This window comes from Piliocolobus tephrosceles, chromosome 3 (assembly GCF_002776525.5).
Source record: "Piliocolobus tephrosceles isolate RC106 chromosome 3, ASM277652v3, whole genome shotgun sequence".
Taxonomy (NCBI): Eukaryota; Metazoa; Chordata; class Mammalia; order Primates; family Cercopithecidae; genus Piliocolobus; species Piliocolobus tephrosceles.
The window spans coordinates 112528528-112541687 of NC_045436.1; the positions used below are offsets into that span (position 1 = coordinate 112528528).

A 13160-nucleotide genomic window follows, 5' to 3' on the forward strand; every position below is an offset into this window, starting at 1 on the left:
GCCATGGGTTCTTATGTACACAGAAGACAGTGGCGTGGGAAGACGTGAGCAGGCATATCCAGGAAATGAACAGAGGACTGAGGCTCGACCCTGAACCTGCTCTCTTAGGTGTCACACCCTCTCCCACTGGAAGCAGGTGAGCGGCTCCCTAGTTCCCTTGGCGATAGAGGCCACATGACCTCGACCTGGCCAATCAGCAGAGCCCATTCTCTTCAGCCATAGTGATTGGCTGAGGTCTGGGCATGTAACCAATCCCCTGCAGAAGGTCAGATCTCCAGGTTGGAACCCTGGGTGAAGAGAAGCTTAATTTCTGTTAGGTTGCTGGAGTGGTTGGTGCCATCTTGTCACTGTGAAGGGAAAGCCCACCGAAGAATGACACCAACATAGAGGGAAGTAAGCAGAGCCAAGAGGTTGGCAGAGGTGGTTCCTGGTGCCATTATCCAGCACCCAGCTACAGACCAGGTGAAGTTGGCCGGGCACATAGTCACTGGCACTGGAGTGACCCATAGGTTACACACAAAAGTCTGCAGAGTAACTCCAGCTGTGCTCTTTCGTTTTCACAGTTAGCAACGTTTTTATAGGTAGCATTCTTGGTTAGTATTCCTAGTTAGGATTTGTAGCTAGAAGTTTACCATGCGGCAGGGCCTTACGACCATCTCTGCTGATGAGGAGACCCTTACTGATCAATATAGGCTCCTCGAGATCGTCAGCCAGGACAGCTTCACCAAGGTGAATGAAGTTCACCAAGTGCATTCTCACTGGGATCCAGGTGGCTGTCGTCATCCCAAAAGGGCAGCAGAACTCCTCCTCCCTCTAGAGTCTAGATGACCCCAAGGTCATCAAGCTCTTTCCACACCACAGATACTTTGTTCTTAGCCATGGAGTATGCCAGCAGAGCAGAGCTGGTCCACTACATCCTAGAGTTGGGTTACATGAAGGCGGAAGAGGCCTGAAGCAAATTCCAGCAGATAGTATCAGCCCTCTAGTACCCTCTAGTACAACAGAAGGGGGATATCCATAGGGACCTGAAGCCCAAGAATTTTCTTGTGGTCCATCACAACATAAAAATAACAGCCTTTGGATTTGATACCAGGTTCACTGTAGGCCAGAAGCTGAGCACCTTCGGTGGTAGTCCCTCTTATGCAGTCCTGAACTCTTCCATGGCCAAACATATGATGGGCCCCAGTGGACATGTGGAGCTGGAAAGTCATTCTTTATACCATGGTAACCAGGGCCTGCCATTTATCGGGCAGACTTTGTGGAGCTGAGGAAGCTGATACTGTGTGAACAATTGTACAAGATCCCACTCTTCACTCTTCATTTCCAGAGAGCTTCATAAACCTATTTTTGACCGCAGGGAGAGGCCTATGCTAGACCACATCATGGAACACCTATGGATCAACACTGGTCAGGAGGAGACACGAAAGCCATTCCAGGAGCTGCTCACTGATCACCAGGACTCCTGAAAGACAGAACTCATGGTTTCCGTGGGATATGAGGCAGACCACATCCAGTCCTTGTTAGAACAACAATTTGATGATACCATGGCCTGGTACTGAATCCTGGGCTACAGGAAACCTGACGCAGGGCTCCCTCATCACAGTGAAGTCTTGCCTTCAGTGGATCCCACCCAACAGCCACTAGCCTTTCCCATAACCTGAAAGAAACTCTTATGCTTTAACATACAAAACTTGTTAAGAACATTGGGAAAAGGTACACAGTTCATATGTTCTTCATTTGTTCACTCTTAAGTGTCCAAAGTGTCTTGTCATTCATGCTGGTCTAAATATTGTGGGTTGACATAAAATTTGAGATATAGTAAGGCCAACAGGTCAGGAAACAAGTATTGTACAACTGAAAAGATAATTTATTGCCCACAGTTCCCAAGAGGACAGGCACACAACATGCAGGGCCACACAGGGAAGCACCAGTGGGGGTCAGTAGGCAGAGGGATGGGGAGAGCTGTGGGCAAGAACCTTTGTTGTGCTTCCTTCTCGATTTCGCCCAGGAAAAGCTCCTTGGCAACAGCTTGGATGGGTGGACTGGTGCACAGCAGGTGCCAGCACATGGTGAAGGCCACTAGAGGCTGACAGGAATGCACCTCCCTTAGGGTAGGCTGCAGGAGCCCAATGCTTTTCATGCTACCCTGGTTGCTGTGGCCACTACTGCCATTTCCTGCTCAGCACTTCAGCATCTGGTCTGTGCAGCCTGATGATGCCCTCTCTTTTCTACTTTTAAGACTTGTGTGTTTTGTGAAGGCCTTACTGTATGTAAATTAGTTCTCAATTTAAATAGAAAATACCAAGACAAGTAAGGAGAACTATTTTTCAAATGCCTATTGGGGCCAAAGCCAGGACTATTTTGAAAGTGTCTAGTTCTTCCATGTACTCTCTTTTCTTTCTTTCCTTCTCTTTTTCCTTTCCTTGTCTCCTTTTTAGAACAGTGAACACTCCCAAATCTAGCAACTACTAACAGGTATTTCTGTACCATCACTTTTTGAAAACTACAATTATTAATCTTACAGGATTTGAAGGTTTTTGCTGTTTGTGTCCCAAAATACAATTAGCTTCTAGTGAATTCTTATCCTTTGGTGTCAACTAGGGAAACACTTCAGGGACATAAATATTGTGAACCAGGTGACATGCCACCATCCCACAATGGGTCTCACTGCCTAAGAGAATGGGCCAGTCATGGTAGGGGTAAGACAAGGATTTCATTCTATGACCCTGCTAATGGGCCAGAAATAGTCCCATTTTCTTAGTTATTTGAGGACCGAGAACTTCTCAAGACTTAGTGAATCACATAAGGGTGTTCAGATCAGGGTACAGTATTCAGACTTTCTGATTAAAACTGACTTTTAAAAGTGAGCAAAATGAGTATTCTGTGCTGATAGCTTTGCCAGCACTAATGGTCCAGGGAGAGTCACATGGATTTTTCTTCCTGGAAAGGGCCACAGGAATAGCCATGCCTTCACAGCATTTGCATATTGAGTGGATGTTCTTAGTTTTCCACCTAGTTTGACCCTAATAGGTTATATGGAAAGTATAAAACCTCTGTGAACCTTGATTTTTCTGTGGAAAGGAGAGAGGAGGAAAGAGAAAAACATACCAATAATATCAGATCAGCCTCAGATCTTCAGGGCAGACAGCGCTAAAATACACAATATTACTAATGAGTAGCTGTAAATGGGGCTGGGGGAGAACAGAAGGCTGATTTTGCTTTATCTGTAGGCCATATATTCTCACAATAATGACTTTAACTCTGGACTCCTAGGGGGGCATATTAACTAAGTAATGTTTCATAGAAATATGTAATTAACCTATCTGTGGAGGCTCTTTCCATGAATTATGGAAAGATCACAAAATATTACCCTGGATTTCTCGGGCAAGATTCCTGATACCCATCATAAATTCTTGGGAAAGCTGAGTCTAGAGCTACTTTTCAAATTTTGGGCGTACACATATCTTTCAGGAGCAGTGTATCTATTATGGATGATCTTACACAAGCAGTTTCTCTTCTGATCTTTGTTCTTATTAGCTAATTGTAAAATTCAATCGGAACTCACAAAGGGGTTGAAACTCAAGTTTACTTGCTACTTGTTAGAATCTTTGAATTATTTGAGGTTTTGATCATCAGTGTTGTATTAGTCCGTTCTCACACTGCTATAAAGAACTACCTGAAACTGGGTAATTTATGAATAAAAGAGATTTAATTGATTCACAGTTCTGCAGGCTGTATAGTAAGCATGGCTGGGAGGCCTCAGGAAACTTAAAATCATGGTGGAAGGCAAAGGGGAAACAAACACATCTTAACCATGGCAGAGCGGGAGAGACGGAGAGAGAGGAAGTGCCATACACTTTTAAACCATCAGATCTGGTGAAAACTCACTATCATGAAAACAGCAACTGGAAAGTCCACCCCCATGATTCAATCACTTCCCATCGGGCCCCTCCTCCAACACATGGGGATTACAATTCGAGATGAAATTTGTATGGGGACACACAGCCAAATCATGTCAAGTGTTACTGATATTTTATATCACTCCATTCTACCCACCCATGCACCCCCTGCCTCCAAATCCACACATATACTGTAGCATAGATAATAAAGAATTGAATTGTAGCTATACTCTTATACCATAAGATGTATTTAAGATGTCTCTTAGACTTTCAGTAAAGGAAAGCATCCGCATGTGGCCGCTAACTCTGAGACCACTAAAATTCCGAATCCTGCGAACAGCCTGTGATTCTTTGAGAAGGGAAAAGGATTAATCCCCTGGACACAGGGCAAAGACAAAAACATCTGCATGCAGAAGTTATATTAGGTGTCACCTGACCATAACCTTATATACTTGTTTGTGTCACCTGTGGTCTCTTCTTGCGGTCTCTTGGGTTTTCCTGCTAAAAGCTTCCTCGAGGCCACCTGGAGAAGCAGAATGGCACAGCAGGTGGAGTAATATCAACTGGTGATCTCAGCATTCTGGACACAGGCAGGGCTCTTCAGGCTGCCCTTATTAATGTTTTCCCTGTTATTATGCTACATTTCTGACTCAAATTCAGTTTTGGAGGCTTTTGTGAGGTACTTCCTCAGGTTCAAAACTCCTTATGTCTTTATTCATTTGAATTGAGTAAAAGAAAATCCTTATTCCTTATAAATTGAAAGCCACAGCATTTAGATACTGGTTTATGATGGAAGTTATGGACTGTTGGTGTTCCTAAAAGGAAATAGAAAGCTAATATGGGGAGAAGTAAATAAGGATTTTGTGTTGTGAGAAGGTACCATGTAAATACTGCCATTATCTGATAGGTTTAGGAAATGGATTATTTTGATCAACAAATTATTTGAGTTGAAAGGAATTTCTCACATATGTTTTACATGATGAATAGTTGTAAGAAAATTTTAAAACTACAATGAAATATACTCAGCACTAAACACAAGCAATTTATGTGTCTCAAAAAACAATGAAAGATTCTTAAGTGCTTTGTGCTTATTGTATTTTGGATGCACAAAACTAAAGTCAGCTGATAAAGGTTGTGTTTTTACAAATTTTACATCTATTTTTGCATCTTGAATAATTTTATAGTTATACAACTAATACATGTTCATTGTAAAGAAAAATCAATAACACAGATAAAGAAAAAGAAGAAAAAATCTGTCCCTAATTTTGCTACCTTGAGCACTCACTGACAATATTTTGTTGTATATATTCACTTTCAAAACTTACAACAAAACCAAAACCATCTTGTACATAATTGCCAACCTATTTAATTGTTTGATATATCACTATTTTTTTTTTTTTCCTTTTGAACTGGAATTCTATACTGAGTTCCGGATAAAGTTTAGGTCTTTAGATGACTAAAAGTGGAGCAGCTGAGAAATTATTTGTAGACCAGGCTTTTGCTTCAATGCCATTTCCCTTCTCTGCAGTCTAAGGGCAAGGTCCTAAATGAGTTAAGTTTTAAATTATTTTAAAAATCATTATTAGCATTCATTTGACTTGAAACCATTAATTTTCTTTTGTTTTTAACCAGCTTCTTTGTCCAGTGTTCTGGGTGCATGACTTTTCAGGCAGGCGGCTCCTCCTCCAGGAAACTGGTTGCTTGTTCCCACCCATAGCAGGAAGACAAGAGGGAACTCCCAGCTGTGACCAACCATCTCTCACCTGTAGCTTTTCTGTTTGTGTTTGTGGGGCAAAGGAGACATTGAGACAGGTGTGGGCCAGTTATGATTTAGGAATGTTTACTATGCTTGATTGCACCATAAAAGGGTCTAGATCTACCAGTACTTTTACTCTTCTTAAAAGCTAAGGAGAGACTATATTAGAAGTACTTTATTTAACATAAGGCTAGGGAAGGAAACATAGAAATCTAAAATATACATTTTTTTTTCCTGCTCATACAGATCTTTTAAAGTATTGTCTGAAGATGAAGATTGCTGCTAGTTTTACTTGTCAATAAATTTTTTTTAGCAATTCAAACATTTTCTCAGAAGATATAACCTAATGAGTATCAGATTTTAACCATTTCCCATCCCATATATTCCCTTTTAACTTTTGATTGCATAAGTCTAATCAGCATGCATATTTTATTTTACCTTCTACTATTTTATTTAACAGCATATCCCATATATTAAAATAATTTTCCTTTTTTACATTTTTTATAGCCAGAAAGTCTACCGTGATTAATATATTGTAGTTTGTTTAGCTATTTCTTTACTCTTTGACATTGCGTCATTTCTCACTATTACAAATGCTATAGTACTGATATATCTTTTTTTCCTCAAATTACAATAGCAGCAAGAAGATATAAATATCTTGTAAAAATAATTACAAGGTTCTTTTATTTCTTGGCTATTTTCCCAGCTGCAGTTTTATAGCTTTTGTTACATTTACCAACTTGTACTTTGGAAAAATTCAATCATGTTAAAGTGCCACCAGCAAGCATGTCTCCTTAAAGCCATACTAAGAGTGGGTTTTATGTTATTTGCTCATTTTAATGGGTATGCAGAGCAGCTTTTACATTGAGTTGCATATCTATTTGTTTCTAGTGAAACTGTCTTGTATTTTTTTTTTTTTTTTTTTTTTTTTGTTGAGACGGAGTCTCGCTCTATCACCCAAGCTGGAGTGCAGTGGCCGGATCTCAGCTCACTGCAAGCTCCGCCTCCCGGGTTCCCGCCATTCTCCTGCCTCAGCCTCCTGAGTAGCTGGGACTACAGGCGCCCGCCACCTCGCCCGGCTAGATTTTTGTATTTTTTTTTAGTAGAGACGGGGTTTCACCGTGTTAGCCAGGATGGTCTCGATCTCCTGACCTCGTGATCCGCCTGTCTCGGCCTCCCAAAGTGCTGGGATTACAGGCTTGAGCCACCGCGCCCAGCCTGTCTTGTATTTTTTTAAAGTCCTTACTGCCACACACCATAAATGTAATATTGTAATTACTAGTTATTTATTGCCATGTAAAAATTACCTCAGAGCTTCACAATTAAAAAAAAAAAAAAAAAGTGAGACACGGCTGGGCGCAGTGGCTCACGCCTGTAATCCCAGCACTTTGGGAGGCCGAGGCGGGTGGATCATGAGGTCAGGAGTTCAAGACCAGCCTGGCCAACACTGTGAGACCCCGTTTCTACTAAAAATACAAAAATTAGCTGGACGTGGTGGCACCCACCTGTAATCTCAGCTACTCAGGAGGCTGAGGCAGGAGAATTGCTTGAACCAGGGAGGTGGAGGTTGCAGTGAGCTGTGATCGCGCCACTGCACTCCAGCCTGGGGGACAGAGCGAGACTCCATCTCAGGAAAAAAAAACAAAAACAAAACAGTGAAACACTTATCATCTCATAGTTTCTATAAGTCAGGAACAGCTTAGCTGAGCAGTTTTGGCTCAGGGACTCTCGTGAGGTGGTAGTCAAGACGTCAGTCATGGCTGCAGTCATCTGAACGCTTGCCTGGGTCTGAAGTGTGGTTCTCAGATGGCTCACCCACATGGCTCTTGGTAAAGGCCTCAGTTCTCCTCTAGAGGGCTGATTGAATGTCCTCACCATTTAGTGTCTTGGCTACTGGCTTCCCTCGGAAATGATCCAAGCAAAAGAGCAAGGAGGAAGCCATGGCATCTTTTATAATGTAGTCGTGGAAGTCAGACGCAATCACTTCTGTGACTCATTAATCCAACCCACACTCAAGTGGAGGAGAAGAAGCTCCAGCTCTTGAAAGGAGTATCAAAGACTTGTGAACACATTGTGAAACCATCTCATGTATTAATTCAAACAATAGTGGAAAACTCAGCCTCTCTTGACCTTTCTTTGTGTCTGGTCTGGCTGATGTTTCATTACTAACTAGAAGTGTGGGAGCACTTGTAGAAGAGCCACTTTCCTGACAGTCTCATTTGGATTTGTCTTCTTGCTCTATCATTAATGACGTATGGAGTCATATTATTAAAAAGAAAGGAACATATGACAAATTGTTTGGCATATCCCTTCAAATAATCCCTCATCTGCCTGAAAACAAGATTTCCTCTCATTTGGCAGAGTGACAAACAAGAGGACGGGTTGTGATTGGATACTTGGAGGTAGGTGACTAAGGAAGTAGGATACAGGCAGCATGGGCAAAGTAGGAGTTCGGGAAGAAGAGGAGATCAGGAATAGAATGGAGGTGCCAAGGATAAAACTTCAAAAATACTGGTACAGAAACCAGGTAGAATGGTAGAATCTCTGGCAGTAAAATGTCAAGGGCATAGCAATAAATCCACTTTCATCACTCAGACTTATCCAAAAGCACATCTCCAATGCCGTTTTCTTAATGGACCTCTCTATATAAAAGCAGTCTCTGTTGGCTTTAGGTTACAAATAGAAACCAGTTACAAGAATCAAGACTGCCTCATGTCATGTAATTCAAGGTAACATACTGAGTGTATTAGGGTTCCCTAGAGGGAGATAACTAATAGGATAGATGTATATATGAAGGGGAGTTTACTAAGGAGTACTGACTCACACAATCACAAGGTGAAGTCCTACAACAGGCTGTCTGCAAGCTGAGGAGCAAGGAAGCCAGTCCAAGTCCCAAAACCTCAAAAGTAGGGAAGCCAATAGCACAGCCTTCAGTCTGTGGCCAAAGGCCCAAGAGCCCCTGGCAGATCACTGGTATAAGTCCAAGACTCCCAAAGCTGCAGAACTTGGAATCTGATGTTTGAGGGCAGGAAGCATCTAGTATGGGAGAAAGACAAAGGTGGAAGACTCAGCGAGTCTGCTCATTCCACTTTCTTCTGCCTGCTTTATTCTAGGCACAATGGCAGCTGATTAGATGGTGCCCATCCAGATTGAGGATGGGTCTGCCTCTCCCAGTCCACTGACTCAAATGTTAATCTCCTTTGTCAACACCCTCACAGACACTCTCACAGACCTCGGAACAATACTTTGCACCTTTCAGTCCAATCGAGTTGACACTCAACAGTAACCATCACACTGAGTATTAAAAAATTTTTTTGGCCTTACTATTTAAAGATGAGAAAGCGTTGCTTATTGGATGCTAGTTATATCCACGCCAATTATTCACTTTATAAGGATCCTGAAAAACATTTTACTTGGTAATAATGTCTTACAAATTCTTTATTGACTAGGCTAAATGTGCATCTGGTGATATTGAAATAAGCCAGTAGGCAAGGCTTTCATGACCAAAAACCCAAAAGCAAGTACAATAAAAACAAAGATAGATAGCTGGGACCTAATTAAACTAAAGAGCTTTTGCGCAGCAAAAGGAACAGTCAGCAGAGTAAACAGACAACCCACAGAGTGGGAGAAAATCTTCACAATCTATACATCTGACAAAGGACTAATCTTCTAGAATCTACAGCTAACTCAAACAAATCAGTAAGAAAAAAACAATCCCATCAAAAAGTGGGCTAAGGACATGAATAGACAGTTCTCAAAAGAAGATACGCAAATGGCCAACAAACATGAAAAAATTCTCAATATCACTAATGATCAGGGAAATACAAACCAAAACCACATTGCAACACCACCTCATTCCTGCAAGAATGTCCATAATCAAAAAATTAAAAAATGGTAGATGTTGGCATGGATGCAGCGATCAGGGAACACTTCTACACTGCTGATGGGAATGTAAACTAGTACAGCCGCTATAGAAAACAGTGTGGAGATTTCTTAACGAATTAAAAGTAGAACTACCATTTGATCCAGCAATCCCACTATTGGGTATCTACCCAGAGGAAAAGAAGGTATTATTCAAAACAGGCACTTGCACACGCATGTTTATAGCAGCACAATTCACAATTGCCAAATTGTGGAACCAACCCAAATTACCATCAATCAACAAGTAGATAAAAAACCTGTGGTATATATACACAATGGAATACTATGCAGCCATAAAAATGAATGAATCAACAGCATTTGAAATGACCTGGATGAGATTGGAGACTATTATTCTAAGTGAAGTAACTCAGGAATGGAAAACAAAACATTGTATGTTCTTACTGATATGTGGGAGCTAAGCTGTGAGGACACAAAGGCATAAGAATGATACAGTGGACTTTGGGGAGTTGGGGGGAAGAGTGGGAGAGGGGTGAGGGATAGAAGACTACAAATATGGTGCAGTGTTTCCTGCTTGGATGATGTGTACACCAGGATCTCACAAATCACCACTAAAGAACTTACTCATGTAATCAAATACCACCTGTACTCCAATAACTTATGGGAAAATAAAATAATAATAATTATTATTATTATAAAAGAAGCCAGAAGGGAACAGAACAGATATCCATTAATTCATCATTTTCTAGTGTTAGAAATGTTAAGGACCATTCACTGAGCTCTACTACCCTGCCCTATCTACCCGACTCCTTGCTGGGGTTATACGATGTTCCAAAATGCTATGCCTGGAGTTCCAACCTGCATCGTCCTTGAAGGGTTCTTAGCAGCCCCTCCTGGCCTAAGTAGAGAAAGCCTAATTTCAAGCACCTCAAACTTATCATTATGTATACTTGATTTACTTACAAGTCAGGTTATCATAAAACCCTTTCACCAAGAAATTCCTCTTCTGGGAATTTATCCTACAGAGATATGCATGGGTATGAAATTGCATAAGTAGAAGTCTTTTCATTCCAGCATTGTTTGTAATATTAAAAAAATTGGAAAAGACATAAATGCTAATGAGAATCAGGAAGAGATCAATACAATAAAATACCTTCCGGCCATAAAGAAGAATGAGGCAGTTTCAAATATTGATATGGAACAATCTCTCAAGATATGGACAAACAAGCCAGGTTTGTCATGATATGTATACTATTTATATAAAAGTGAGGGGAAGAAAAAAGGGAAAGTATATATATTTCTCGATATGAAACAAATCTCTAAGAAGGAAATACAGTAAACTGCTACCTTGGTATTTCCCAGGGAGAGTAACAAGTTGAATGTGATCAGGATGGGGAGGCTACTTTTCACCGTACACCTCTCTGCCTCTTTTCAACTTTGGGCCGTGGGAATCTTCGACCTATTTTTTAAAATTTGATATAAAATAAATTTCACATAATCACAGATAGATTTTTAAAACTTGTATACAAAAGGAGAAATGCTTCTATTAATAGTTTTTGGCCAGGGGAGGTGGCTCACACATGTAATCCCAGCACTTTGGGAGGCCAAGACGGGCAGATCACAAGGTCAGGAGATCGACACCATCCTAGCTAACACGTTGAAACCCCATCTCTACTAAAAAGTACAAAAAATTAGTCGGGCGTGGTGGCATGTGCCTGTAATCCCAGCTATTTGGGAGGCTGAGGCAGGAGAATTGCTTGAACCCCGGCGTTGAGCGAGGTTCACTCAGTGAGCCGAGATCGCACTACTCCACTCCAACCTGGGCAACAGAGTGAGACTATGTCTCAAAAAATTAGTTTTCATATCTCCAAGTATAATTTTTTTTAAGATAGGGTCTCACTCTGTTGCCCAGGCTGGTGTGCAATGGTGCGATTATAGCTCACTGTAACTTCAAATTCTTGGGCTCAAGTGATTCTCCTGCCTCAGCCTCCCAAAGCACTAGGATTACAGGTATGAGCCATGCACCCAGCCTAATACTAATTTTTTAATGGATTAAAAATTATGTTAAATCAATGGGCAAAACTGGAAGAATTTGAGAACAAAATAAAATAATGTTGGATTATAACTCAAAGCATAAAATAAATACCCAGGAGACCATGTCACTATAAATAACTAGTTGAATAAATTAATAAATGAAGAGAAGAGACCAATCTTCTCTGCGGAATAATTCAAATTAATTATATAGATGCTCCACCCTTAAGGTGGAGCATAATTCTTTGCTCCTTAAGTGTGGACTGTACACAGTAACTTCCATTCAAAGAGTACAGTATGGAAAAGAGGGAAAGAGTAACTTTACAGTAGGGAAACTTGACAGATACTACGTCAGCCAAATGATTAAGGTCCATATCAGCAGTGAAAAGTCATCTTTTATTTATTTATTAAATTTTTTTCCATGGGAGTGAAAAGTCATCTTGATAGTATGTACCCTTGATGTGATATGATGAGAATGGTACTTTACTGCTGTGATCCAGTCTAATTATGAGAAAAACACCAAATTCTAATACAGGGGCATTCTACTACATACCTGACCAATACTCCTAAAAACCATCAATAGCCAGGTGTGGTAGCTTGCACCTGTTCTCCCAACTACTTGGGAAGCTGAGGTAGGAGCATTGTGTGAGCCCAGGAGTTCAAGGATGCAGTGAGCTATGATCCTGCCTGTGAAAATCCACTGTACTCCAGCCTGGGCAACATAGTAAAACTCCATCTCTAAAAAATATGTAAAAATAAAAATAATTTTTTAAAAGCTGGCCAAGTTCATGAAAAGCAAGGAAGGTCTGACAAACTGTCACAGCCAAAAGGAACCCAAAGAGACATGATATGTGTGGTATCTTGGATGGGATGGGGGAAGAGAAAAAGGACATTAGGTAAAAACTAAGGACATCTGAACAAACTATGGATTTTAGTTAATAACAATGTATCAATAATGGTTCATTAGTTGCAAAAAAGGTACTATACTCACGTAAGATGTTACTAATAGGGGAAACTGGGGAGGGGGGTTGTATTTGAACCTTATGTACTAGCTGCTCAATTTTTCTGTAAATCTACAGCTGTTCTTAAAGCCTATTAATAAAAAAAGAAATAGAAAGAGAAATACAGAGCAAAGGTGGTAAAATGTTAACACTTGAAGAATAGGAGCAAAAAGTAAACAGGGGTTCTTTGCACAGTTCTTCCAACTTTTTTGTTTGAAATTATTTCAAACAAAAATTTTTTAAAAATGTAACTATCCCTTCCTTGAACCACATCTAATCTAAATGGCTCCTAATAGTTAAATTTTTTTTTGAGACAGGGTCTCACTCCGTTGCCCAGGCTAGAGTGCAGTGGCACAATCACGGTTCACTGCAGCCTAGAACTCACAGGCTCAAGCCATCCTCCTACCTCAGATTCTGGAGTAGCTGGGACCACAGGTGTGCACCACTACACCCAGATATTTTTATTTTTTGTTTTATAGAGTCAGGATCTCTCTATGTTGCCCAGGCTGCTATAGTTAATTATTCAATGTAATAAGGAGATATTCTCTTTAATATTAAATAGGGTTAGTCCCAGCCAATGAGAACCTCAAATGG

At 40.7% G+C, this 13160-nt stretch overlaps 1 long non-coding RNA gene across 1 annotated transcript; it reads left to right on the top strand.

Annotated features, from left to right (window-relative positions):
* Window positions 1-340: 340 nt before the first annotated feature.
* LOC113225225 lies at window positions 341-1715 on the top strand. The gene is made up of 2 exons (XR_003309894.1): window positions 341-462; window positions 1328-1715. It is a non-coding gene; the product is annotated as an uncharacterized LOC113225225 (long non-coding RNA).
* The last annotated feature ends 11445 nt before the right edge of the window (window positions 1716-13160 follow it).